Here is a 12,758-nt window from a genome sequence, read left to right on the forward strand (position 1 = left end):
CCCCCCCTCTTGCATTGCTTTACTGCCTCATGTAGGAGACGAGCAATAGACAGGCGCTGGTTTTGCTCAATGTGGGTCAGCAGTAAATTAGGGTGGTGCAGACATTATGCATCAGTGTACCACAGGGCTCCTTCTTTTCATAATGTTAATATTATTTCCTTTTGTAACATTAATTGTAATAATAATTGAATCCAATTGCTGCCTGCATGCCTTTTTGGGCTTAACTCTCTCTTTTTCTCCACACATACCTTCAAATATGCCCTGCAGAGAGGTTCGTGTCCACATCATGCTGGAAAACAGAATCATTATGTATCTTTATCCAATTCAGAGACCCATTTGTGAGAACATGAACCCCGAGGGGGGATTCGCTTAGCTCTCATTTTGCCTTTTTTAAAGCCTAACTGTTTAAATAGTAGACCCATTTCTAATGTGGCTGCTTTCTCAGCTATCTCATCTTTATATGGCTCTTTTTCCCCCCTAGCTTTGATTTGTACATGTGGAATGTTTTTGATCAGATAACACCCACTGGATATGTTGCTGTCTTTGTTCAGGACATTGGTTTTGTAAGCTGCAAAGCTGATAAACACTTATATGTGCCTTGTTTCCTTTTCTGCATACAGATTCTATTGAGACATCAGCACATCTGGAGAAAACATGTGTTTTAATATTACGGTTGTTGTTATTCATTTTAAATTCAGCACCATCATATTTGATGCCTACATCTTAAAAAAAAATGCAAAATGATGCCTCGTTGGCAATAATGAACATGAGTCTAACAGAGAAGAAGAAAGGGAACCTGCCTTAAGGTTTCTTTGTTATAAAATTCTCATCTGAAAAAAAGGACCTTTGAGGATGTTAAAACTTGACTCTTTTTCTGTTAACCTCATGAAAGATAGAGCTCTTGTTAAACTTGTCTTGCTTTGTCGTCTCCACAGTTCTGATGCCTTACACAGCAGTTTTTCCTTTAAAATAAATCCTCGGGACAGAAGATAAAACAAATGCCATGCTCTAGTGACTGGCATATACCAACCAGAGGCATATTCACATGAGAAAACTGCTTGACAAATATTTCATCTATCTGAGATATTTTCCAGCTGAGTTGCCTTGCTATTTTGTTCCCACCACATTCTCTGCATTGCACAGTGGAAAAGCAAAGACATTTAACTTCTGCACTGGACTGGGAACTTCAGATGCTAAAAAACAGGTCAATATTTTTTTTTTTCCAAGATCATCTTTTTTTTTTCAGTTGGCACCGAATAATGGAAACAAACTTCATATCAGTTCTTTTCTCTGAATACATCTGTATAAAAGGAGCGAATCTGGGAGGGGTTAGTTATATGACTCAAAAGCCCCTGCATACAATAGCTAAAAATTCTCACGAACTAAGACTATTTATATATTTATTATAAAATTATGAAAAGCTCACAATACTGACTTTCTTGTCATTAATATAGGAATCTAACTTGTCTAACTAGACAAAAGTACAACTGACAGAAAAGAAAGAGCCATTCAGGAAAATCTTGGATTCCAAATCAAGAGGAAACTGAAACATTTTTATGGAGGTCAATTTATTAGAAATCATTGTTGCAATTAGCTGAGCAGGTAATCTTTTAACAAAAGTTTCTAATGAAAGTTCTTGTCTAGTGCCAGCCATAAGGGCCGTACGTCAGTGTGGCGTGTGCCACGCGTTCCTTCATCCTTATGGAAAACAAACAAAAAAAAGCTGTTAGCTGTATAAGAAGACCAAAAATAAATTAGTTATTTCAATAAGGAAAATTTTAGAACACATTGAGTGGTTCATTTTCAGAGCAAATACTAAAATAAAACCTAGATAAATTATTTTCATTGTAGCTCATGGAGTTAAAAAAATTAGTAATGCACCAGCCTCAGAAAAAGGAGGAAACTGGTAGAAAGTTGTCCAGTTTGTTCCTGTTCCTTCACACAGAAAATAAGGCTAAAAGTCCTAGGTGATCGGATACAATTAAATAGCATAGGTCACCTTTCAGAAGACAATCATCCAATAATTTGCCTGTAGAACTACTTGCATCCAGCCATGAGTTAACCAAACAACTGCGCAGCATGCATTTGATAAATTTGAACAGAAGTTCACTTGAAAAGTCACTGTTTGCTTGCAGAGTAGGAAAAAAGGCTAAATTATTTGTGTTAGTTATTTACCGTGAATTTTTTGCTCATCTCTGGCTATGAGTAAGATGGGAAATGAGTCAAAAGGCACCATATAAGGGAAAATCTTCGGTAGTCAGATGCTGGCTTTCTACCTTTAACACACTGCCGACATCTACTTGGAAACCCCAGGCAAAAGCGAGGCTGATTTCAGCCCCGTGCAGGCTGTAGCACTGCTGCGAAGACGTGTCGCACGGTTTTGGCATGGTCCGAAGCTCTGAGCCTGGACCAAGTTGACACGGTGCGCACCGTCTCCGCGTCCTCCGGAGCGCGATCGCGTTCCAAGTTGCCGTTAATTCCCTGCTACAATAGACGGTAGACTTCATTTTCCCAGTGCTGCCAGCTCTTTAATCTTCCTAAGGACAAAAAGTGCATTGAAGACAAATCGAACTGATGGGTACTCACAGTACTCAAACCCGATTAGGCTTGGATTTTTTTCTATTCTAGGCAGCCGAGGCAAATTGAGTATAAAGTTGTACAGTGCCACGCGTTACACCAGAGTTTCTGGGCGGGCAGCAGCAGTTGTGCCTCAGTTTTAGAGGGTTCATCTTGTCTGGACTCCGATATTCCTACTTATTGGGGAATTTGTGGAAGTAAATGGAGTAACCAGAGATCTGAGAACACTGTGTTTATTTCACATTTTCTTACACCACTATTGCAGGGAAAATAAAAACCATGAGAAAAAGCTGAGGGTTTTTTGTTACATTTTTACATATAGTACCTCTGCAAATGCCTAACGCAAGATTTTTCAAGAACAGGAGTCTTAATTTTTTTTTGCTCCTGAGTTCCTGTTATGTTGTTAAGTAGATGCCTGATTTTTAACAGTGTTGATGCCCCAGCATGCCAGGCAGGGTCCCGTGAGAAAACGGCTTTATAAACAGTGAATCTATATGAAATGTTTTCTAGCTGACTCCCTTCGCTTGACCGCAGTCAGAGCTTTACATGAGCTTCGCTTTGGAAAATCAGACTACGTATTTCGGTGCCAAAATTAGGAAAACTTGCCCCACGGTTACGTTTGTACCTGTGCAGGTCCATTCATTCCCCTTGGACAGAAGAAAGATGTAATGGTAAAAAAAAAGAAAAGCAACAGGAAAAAAAAAAATCAAACCCCTTCATTAAGGCAGCCAGAAATTTTCAAGAAAAAAGCAGATTGAGGTAAGGATCGTGATATTTCACCAAACCTCAGTCTAGGCAAAATTCTGAACTTCTGATTGTTAATCTTCTGCTAAAACCTGTCAGCATCTCCTTAATTAAACAGAGCTTTTCCTCAGCAAAACTTTTCGTGTCAGAATTATACAGACTTCCAATTCTGACATTCAAACTACTTCTTGGCTGGTGTTAATGAGATACCTTAGTTTGTTTTAATGAGGTACAATGCACAGCTTCATTTATACACGAGAAGAGAAACAGGAAGATTTTTGAACAGGTTTTGCTCTGTAATCCAAGTAAAACGCACAGACTCTGCTACTCACCATTAACAGGATGACATAAAGAGTTGGCGGCATTTTTCTGCCGAATATCCTAATCTCATGTGGCTACATTTGAAAAGTGGAAAATCATTGTTATCTCATATAGATCCTTACAATGCACTGTATGTATCTAGTGAATGAGCATCAAACTGACCCTGTGGGTGTATGCTGCACATCCTGCCAGTCCATTGATTTTGGGACTATACTGAAAACAAAAGGCTGGCTTTGAGAAAGGGCCATGAACTCACATTTAGGGGTGTAATTTTGCACAAGTCAGAACAGAGGAGAGACAAAACTGTCCTCCAGACAATAGGCTTCAGTATGGGGAATGCTAATTATAATGTTGAAGAGCTGTGGGGTCACGCTCTTTCCACTATTCCGTAATTATGCTTCAGGAAGCGCGGCAAACAAGAGGTTAACTTCTTCGGTTTGCTTTTTATTGTGCTTGGGAATTTCATGCAGATGCGAGGCATAATTCCATAAGAATTATATTGTTGGTTATCATTAATGGCTGCTTGTTATGAAGTGCAATATTCCTACCTTTTAAAATTCAGCAGGATTCTAGACAGGCCTTTCCTCTGTTAGGATCTTGGCCAATAAATTACTCAATAGGGTGCATAGAGTGGCTGGAGCAATATAATAGCATCACCCTTGGAAACTGTGTGGAACAGTATTGGTAACCACAGGAGCAAAGGGGCACTTCTTCACAAGGATGTCTTTCACTGGCGCAGACGGTCAACCAGAGGGCAAAACACAATGTTTCAGGCTAGATATAGATTTCAAATGGGGCAGATATTTGGCAGGCGGGAATCATATACATAAAGCTGACTTTGAAAAAATGTCATGCAAAAAAGAAAGATCCACTGTTACCACAGGAATCTGAATACATTATATAGCGCTTTATTAGCTGGGTCTCGTTCAGGGAGGAAAAACAAGTTGAACGGCCCCAAACTGCAGCCTTCGGGAGCAGAAGGACGTCGCTTCTGTGCTGACTTCTCCTCGTTTACCATTTAGTTTCTGCTGACTACGTTTCTGGCAGCATTTCCTAGATGGAGAAGATCTTCTTCCTCAGTAGCTGGTTAATATCAGATCTCGTCCCAGTTCAACCTATTTAAGACACTATAGGTAGCTCCCTATATCAGATGTCGCTGGAATTCATCATACTGCTTTATACTCCTGTACGGTCCGTCTACCTGCCATGTCACAGGAGAAAAACACTTATTATTCATCACTGGGGAGAGTTCTGTGAAGGGAGCGCCGTTTCTGGGTGAGCCCTGATGTGCACCGTGAATTCACTATGAAAGCAAACCAAGTCTTCTGCAGGTAGGAAAGCATCCCCTCTCGCACGGACCTGTTCCGGAATAGATTTTTCCCACGAGATGCTCTCATGCTGTAAAGATCCCTCCTGTAACATGTGAGAACATGTTCATTTTTATCATATTATAACAAAGTCTCCCCTGAGGCTATTGCCCTAGGACAGTTTCTGAAGTCTCCTTAACAGAGGTGCCTGAAGAAGGGGCACACCAAGGCTCGCAGCTGGGTGCTCTTTGCTTTCTAGACTAAACGACCCCTAACTCTTTGCAGCTGGGGTGGTAAGATGGGAGGGCTGGCTTCAGGCTGAGTCTGGGGCATGGCTTGAATTAGCGTTTCCGGATCTGCAGCAAAATGCCTCCAAGGCTGTCTGCACCAGCTCTTCCGTACGATGCATCGCCTGTGCATTAGCACTTATGCACATCTCCAAAGACGTCTGACAGAGTCTCTGCTACCTATTCAATGTATACCTGCGTAACAGCAGAAGCAGTCCTGAAGAACCATGGGTAACCTCTACATACCCTTCCTGTGCCCCATAGACTCACTTATAGATGTGTGCCTGTGTAATATTTACATCCCCAATACACCTTATTACAGTCAAGGGCAACTTATATGCAGCTAAAAGTAGAACTGCTGCTATCAAATGAGAAGTGCAGTCACTCCTTAAAAATTGAGAAGATTATCTCTGAAAAGCCTTTTCAAAAACTCTCTAGTCTGTTATTAACACCCTAAGAAAAGATCTCAAGAAAAATGGGATAATTTTCCAAACATAAAGGACAATATAAAAGGATGTTGTTTATGAAAGTTTTAGACTAAACTGGGTCCTCTATTATTAAGCAACAGCTCATGTTGCATGCTAGAGACTACATGCTTTTATGGCACTCCTACATATTAATTGTCCAATTTTATCAAAGTTGGTAATAATTTACTTATTACCAGCATTGGGGTCTGAATAATATTTTCCTTTCCATTAAGTTTCTTTCCCAGGATTTTTTGACAGTTATATCCTCTCATCATTAATGTTACTTCTCATCACAGACTGAACTGAATATTCACATGAAAGATCAAATCACTGTTATTTTGACTTGTTACTATTTTTTCATCTAGATTGTTAACCCATCATTTTTATGGCATTTTACTGTAGTTGTTACATTTATAGCATACCTGCTAGTCCAATTCATTATACAGACTAATATTTTGGAGGAAAATTTTAAAAGAAAACTTCTTTATGAACTCGCACATATTAACGTGAATCTGTCTCCCATTTCTTTTCCTTTAGTGTTTTGCTGGTATCCTAAGAGTATTTCCTTACTTTCCAATTTTTCTGGTTTTTATTTTCCAGCCATAAAAGGGTTTTAAGAAGCCTTACCGTAGCTAGCACTAGATTTAAGTATCACAGAGGAAGGGACCATGATCTTACAGCTGAAGTCTGAAATTCACGAGGTGGGAAAATGATGTTTGTTCTTGATGAGCTTTTTCTGTGGAGCTCACTCCCATTAACACAGATCCTCATGAGCGTGAGAGGATGACTATCAGTAGTCCTTTTAGAAGGTAAATATTTATTTTTCTTTCTTTTTTTTTTTTTTTTTCCCCGCTGTACACACAGAGAAACTAAGGTGTAAAGAGTTTCTGGGCTTTGGCAGAAGACTTAACAAATGTTCCTAAAGCACTACTATTTCTTTTTTTCTCCTAAAGCATCTCATTCCCAAAGAGCCCTATGTGACCTTGGGACAACCCATCAGACCTAGTGAGTCTCACACTGCCCCAGCGGGAATCATATGAAACCTACGGTTATTACTTGTATCACATTGGCATCTGGAAGTATTAAGATCATTAGAAACAGCAAGAGACCAAGGAAGTGTTAAGGACCTAAATAGATGGCAGAGAAAAAGGAAAATGTTTTTATGCCACTTTTAAAGATGGGAAGCAGCACTGGAGAGAAATGAAATTAATTCCCCAGCGTACACAAGGAATTTCTGGCAAAGTTGAGAATTTAACTTAGATACCACCTTTTTAAGTTCAGTCTGTTTCTCTTTTAAAAGGAAGAAACAAATAAACCCTAAATCTCATGATTTTTCATGGCTATCTTATGTGTAAAGTCAATGTAGGATATTTTTCAGATAAGCTTGTAAAATTAAATTAACTGACTTAACTAACTACCCTCACCTGTAGGCTGAACAAGAAGATTTCAATTCTGCTATAAATAAGCAAGGACAGGGTTGAGGTCAGAAGAAGAAAAATCTGAACAGTAAAGTAGTAATAGTAAAAATCCACATAGACTGTAAATTTTTTTGGTGTTGTGATTGACTTCTGCACATGTTGTGGCCAGTGCAACAGGACTCTGGCTTAAGAATTTCGCAAGAAGCAGTCAAGATGTTTGTGGTGATGGTGAAGTTTTACAAAACTAAAAGGAAGCCCTGGATACTTGTAATTTACACGCATGTCAGTAAGGTGAGATCAGATGACTGACGAACTGCTTTTAAACATTAAGGTTTATCCAGTTATGAGAGTTGAGTGGCCACATGCTCTTAGTCTCCTCCTGCCGTAGGAATCAATGGGATTTTTCCTGTGATGTTGAATGGAGCAGAACTGAACCCTGAGTCTACTTATCAAAAATATTGCAATTACTTGCGCAAACTGTATCATTGTACTCACAACTGACCAGGTGCTTAATTTTCAAAAATGCCGAGAACCCCAAATGGCGTATCATCATGTGCAGCTGATTCCAATCACAAAATTGTAGGTGCAGATACAAGAGGCTGTGTGTATGGCTCTTAATCTATAAATGTTTGATTTGGAACAAAATTTTTATTTAGCTTTAAAAAAAACAAACTTCCAAGTTATTAAACAGAGAAGCAAAGATTCTAAAATTATAGCAAATGCTGTAAAAGTGCCATAAAAATGATGGGTTCACAGTCCATCTGAAAAAAAAAAAAAAACCAAAAACGGCAACAAGCCAAATTAACAGTGATTTGCTCTACATGTGAATATTCAGTTCTGCCTCTGAGGAAAGGTAAGAAACAAACTTAATGGAAAGAAAAAATGTTCTTCAGAAACCCACTGCTGATAATTAGGAAATTGTTACCAACTCCAATAAAATATGATGATGATCTTGCAGATCCCTGATATGAGATATTGTTAAACAAGAGACCTGAGTGCCTGCTGAAAGAGGAAGATGTTTCTGTCTGAGCCATCCAAAGGTGCATGGCAATCAAGAAGTTGCCCACCTGTCAAGGACCCTCATTCAGTAAAATGTCATTATTAATATTAACAAGCCATAACTTGTGCATGTGTGTTTCATTGGTATGTTCCATTTGAGCTGTCATTTGTCATAGCACAAAGCTGTCTGGTCCAAACACCACTAAGGAAACAATTTAGAAGTTATTAAAAAAAAACAAGGTTGAGATCTTTGTTGTCTTTGTTCAGCATCTGTACACCTTTCCCCATGGCTTTCTTAGGAAAGCTCACTGGCTGGCCTAAAATATAACTGAATAAGCCCCGAGGAAGAACATCAGGGGTGGATTTAGGGAGGTGATGCTGGTTGTAAAATGCTGCCTTTGGGCTGTGGTTGTGAGGGCAGTGAGGCTGGCAGACACTCAACGCTCCTGAGCACCTCAGTTTTTCCCCCACCCTCAGCAACGAGCCAGAAGGGCAGTGCTGAAAGTGGTGATGGAAACACCTTTGCAGGTCGCGTGCTTCCATGTCCCTAATCTGAGAGAGATGTGCTTCTACGGAGTCATTTCTGACTGCGGACGCAGAGCCGCGGAGCTCAGAGCCGTCTTTGCTGGAGAGATTGTGCCAGCCCCGGCTGGGCTGTTGGAAACCTTCACCGCATCACCTAACCCCCACACTATCACGAAGAGCCATGTTTTCCAGACCATTTATTCTGTAATAGCATCAACCAAAGAAGAGATATTCCTGTGCTGCTACAGCATAGGAGCCCTCCTCCTCCCCGGTGCCGGTATTGCTGGGATGAACCGTGAGGATCCAGGGTGGGTGCTGGTGCCCGTGGTGCCAACCGCTGCCCGGCACGGCTGTGCCACCAGCCAGCTCCTTGCAAATCTCATTATCCAGCTTCATGGCTCAAAGATTTTGGCTCCGATTTTGCCCATGGCTCCCCACGTCAGATATCAGGTCTCTTGGAGATGATAGGGAGGATGATATCTACCTTCTTAGTCTTATACTGCTTGCTAAAACAATAGGGAGTTCTTGTTTCATTAATTACTGTGACTTCCAGAAGCTGTAACACACTGTCCTGCTGACCCCTCCTGTGCAAGCCTATGCTGCCTGCCAGGAGCGATGCTTACCGAGTTATTTATTGTCTTCCTACGGGTCTAAAAATCCACGGTAAAGTCAAGTTTATGGCCTCCCGCTCGCCTTGCGCCACACTCTGCGCTTCTGGGGACGGCTCTTTCAAGCTGTGGAGCAACCCACCGGAGGGGCCGTAGCTGCGGGGATCGATTACAGCCGCGTGCTTTATTGTTGCTGGAATAAAATCTTTGGGAACGGGAGACTCAGTGCAGTGCTGCCACTTCCTAACGGCCGCCCAGCGCGCCCCTAAGGTTGCACTTCACGTGCGGTGCCGTCTGCTCTTCCACCGCCCGACATTTTTCTTCCCTTCTCTGTGGAGGGTGGAGGAACCTGGAACAGCCCTCCAAAACGCACCCTCTAAACCTACCCTCTCGGAGCAGGATTCGCTCGTGGGAGGACGAGCCCCATCCCCAGCCGCTGTAGATTTGCCAGCAGCTTTTTCTGCGGCAGCACGGGGCTCTGCTGCAGGGGCTTCCCGAATTATTTATTTCCCCATGGGAGCCCTAACGGGGGGCCCCTGCTCCCCCTGCAGCCTCCTGCACCTTCTCGGTGCCGGTTTTACAGAGTCCGGGAACTGCCTCTGTGTTTGGTTTCCTAGCAGTGGAGCAATACAGCTATTTGAATCGGTTATGTAAAGGAAAAATAAATAAATAAATTTGAAAATATTTTCTTCTGAATTATTCTCCTCCCAGCCTTAGTGAGAACTCCGCTTCTTGCACGCCGCGCTGCTGAGATTCACTCCTACAGTCATAATATACATGTTCAGCAGTCCCCGAGCGACAGCTTCAAAAATGTGAGTTCCTGGGTCTGGTGTTGCCTTCGAGGCACAGATAACCTTTGCAACGTTTCCTTCTTCGTCAGCCACAAGTGGGATGCTTGTGTGAGTCCATCCAGGAGCTGGGGTTTAACTGGCCGCAGCTGGTGCTCGGTATTTCGCATTGATGCAGGAGGAGTGTTTTTGGGGTTCTGGTAGGTTAGCACAAACAAGTGAGTCCCCTGTGCAGACCCTGTAAACCCTGCAGCTTGTGTTAATAATCAGACAGAAATGACAGAAACTGCTGGTTTTCTGGTTTGGTGTTTACTGAGCACAGAAAAAAAAAAAAAATTAAACCAAGAGGAAAACTGGCAATTATTTCATAAACAGGATTTCTGCGAATTAAGAAACTTTGTAAATCCAACACTGAGGCAATAAAGCAATCGGTATTTGAAGAACCTTATTTTACGGAGCTGTTTGTGCACACTCTATTGCCTTTTCTGCTCACACTGCCTCGGTCAAGTCACGCAGTTTAGCTTATGAAACGCAAACACTGAAAGCCCAAACCTGTTAAAAATGCTTCCCATTGCCAAACAAAGCAAAAATCTTTCCACTTTGGAATGAGCAACTTTCTGTGATCAACTAAATCTGTTCTCTGATGAAAATAAATGTAGAATTCAGATCAATGAAGCGTGTGTGTGAAAGGGGAAGAAAGAGAGAGTGGGCGACTGGAAGTGAGAAGTGGAAGGAGCTGGGTATCCTTCGGTTTCCATATCTGCACATTATAGCTAATAAAAAAAAAATATAATAGCTTGTAGTATTTCCAGCAGAAATGGGAAGCTGTGACTGTACAGTCTGCAGCGAGCTTGAATCATACGAACCAAATGGAATATCCTGTAGATTTTCTATAGATCTGCTCTGCGCACACTTTCAAATAACCTTTAACAAAGGCAATGAATCGCTGCTGCCGTTGTAAAAATCTCAGTGTGCTGTACTAACGTGGTACTAATGAAAAGTATCTTAAAGAACAGAAGTTCAGATTACAGGAACTTCAGTAAATAAATCTGTTCGTTCACCTGTATCATTTTACCGGGATATTTTTTTCATTGATTTTTAAAGAGAAGCAGGTGTGGGGCAGCAGTGACTAATTCGCGCTGCAAAACCCCGAAGTTGTGTGGTTTGCTGCTCCTGTGATCTCTCTTCCCCACCCTCTGAGCTCTGCCATATTTTGGCACAGATTCAGCTCCTATATGAGATAGCCAATATAGGTCCTATATTAGATAGACGATTAAGTAAGGTGAGAAGGCAGAAAAGCAGGGACACTCACTCCCCGCAGAGCTCCATTACTGAACTGTTCCCGGGAACTCCATTAGCTTGGGCAGAAAAGAGCAAAAAAGTAATGATCCAGACAGGCTGCTAAACGCTCAGTACATGGGGCAGCCGGTAAGTATCACCTGCGAGGATGTCCACTCAACCCACGCAACTCACTGCTGCATTATATTCTGCCCGTGAGGTACTTTCTCCCTGCTAATTCTCACGTGTACCGGGAGGAATTCGTCCTGGGTGTAGTTCGAGGAGTGATTAGTCTCGTTTCAGGTCATGGCATGCTTGCTCCAGCTTCATCCAGCTGAGATGCATGTTGGCACCCTGCTAGGAAATTATTAGAGGCTTGAGTAAGCGCAAAGGTAGATTGTGCTCATCGTCTTCTTGTCATGAACTTACCACTGTGGTCCAAGCAGACGTATAGCAGAAGTACACGATGCAGAACTCCTTTAATGGCATATATATAAAAAGAATTGTTTTTTGTCATTTTTCCTTACCCTGGGGCGGAGGGAAGATTGACATCCCATTAACCTGAGATTATTAAAACATGACCTGCAATCCCAATAGGGCCCTTTATTCATCCACTTTTTCTTTAAGACTAAGCAGCCATTTTCTGGCCAACGGCTCCCAGGACCTCGTCTGAGGAAGGATGAGGGAAGCTGCGGAGACTATGATGCTCTGAGCAAACATTTCTCATCTGGATCACACTTGGTGCTTGTCGTTCAGGCTTTCCAGAGCGCTTGCCGTGGACCTCACCTTGGGTTGGGCAGTGTTCCCACTGACTCCGCACGGTTGCGCGCAATGGTTGTCTTGAAAGCCATGTCCCATGTGCGCACCCACGAGCGGGAATTTAGCACGATTCTTCCCTGCTTGAACTGGTGGGTGGATCCCTGCTCCGGAGCTGGTCGTTCTCTTTACGGAACCAGCTACAATGCCGTCAGTATGAGTGCCTATATAATATACCTCTCCTTAAATGGTTACGGCTTTTCCTCTCTCCTGTCCAACCTTCTCGTTTTCCCGAGAACATATTTCATCTTCCCACACCCATGCTGGCAATGCCAGTAACTCTGAAGGGGACACTGCCTTTTCTATTTCAGAAGCTTTCACATTGTGCAGATATTGAAGAGTCCTGAAACTATTCAAGTTATATATAAGGGAAATTCTGGTAACATTATTAATGCCTGTCATTTTAAAGATAAAAGCATTTCCTCGGTCTCCTTGTGATCTGATGGATTTACTGGCATATAAAATTAGTACCTTTCAGTCTTTGAAACCAAGTTACGTCTTAGTGACCTGATTCTCCCCAGATCAACAGACAGCCCCGTGCAGGTGTGAATGCTTTACAGGGACCTGATTCTGCCTTAATGGGACTCGGTACCCCTTGCACGTGTGGAGGGGGAAAAAAAAAA

Source organism: Vanellus vanellus, assembly GCF_965231255.1.
Source record: "Vanellus vanellus genome assembly, chromosome: Z".
Lineage (NCBI taxonomy): Eukaryota > Metazoa > Chordata > Aves > Charadriiformes > Charadriidae > Vanellus > Vanellus vanellus.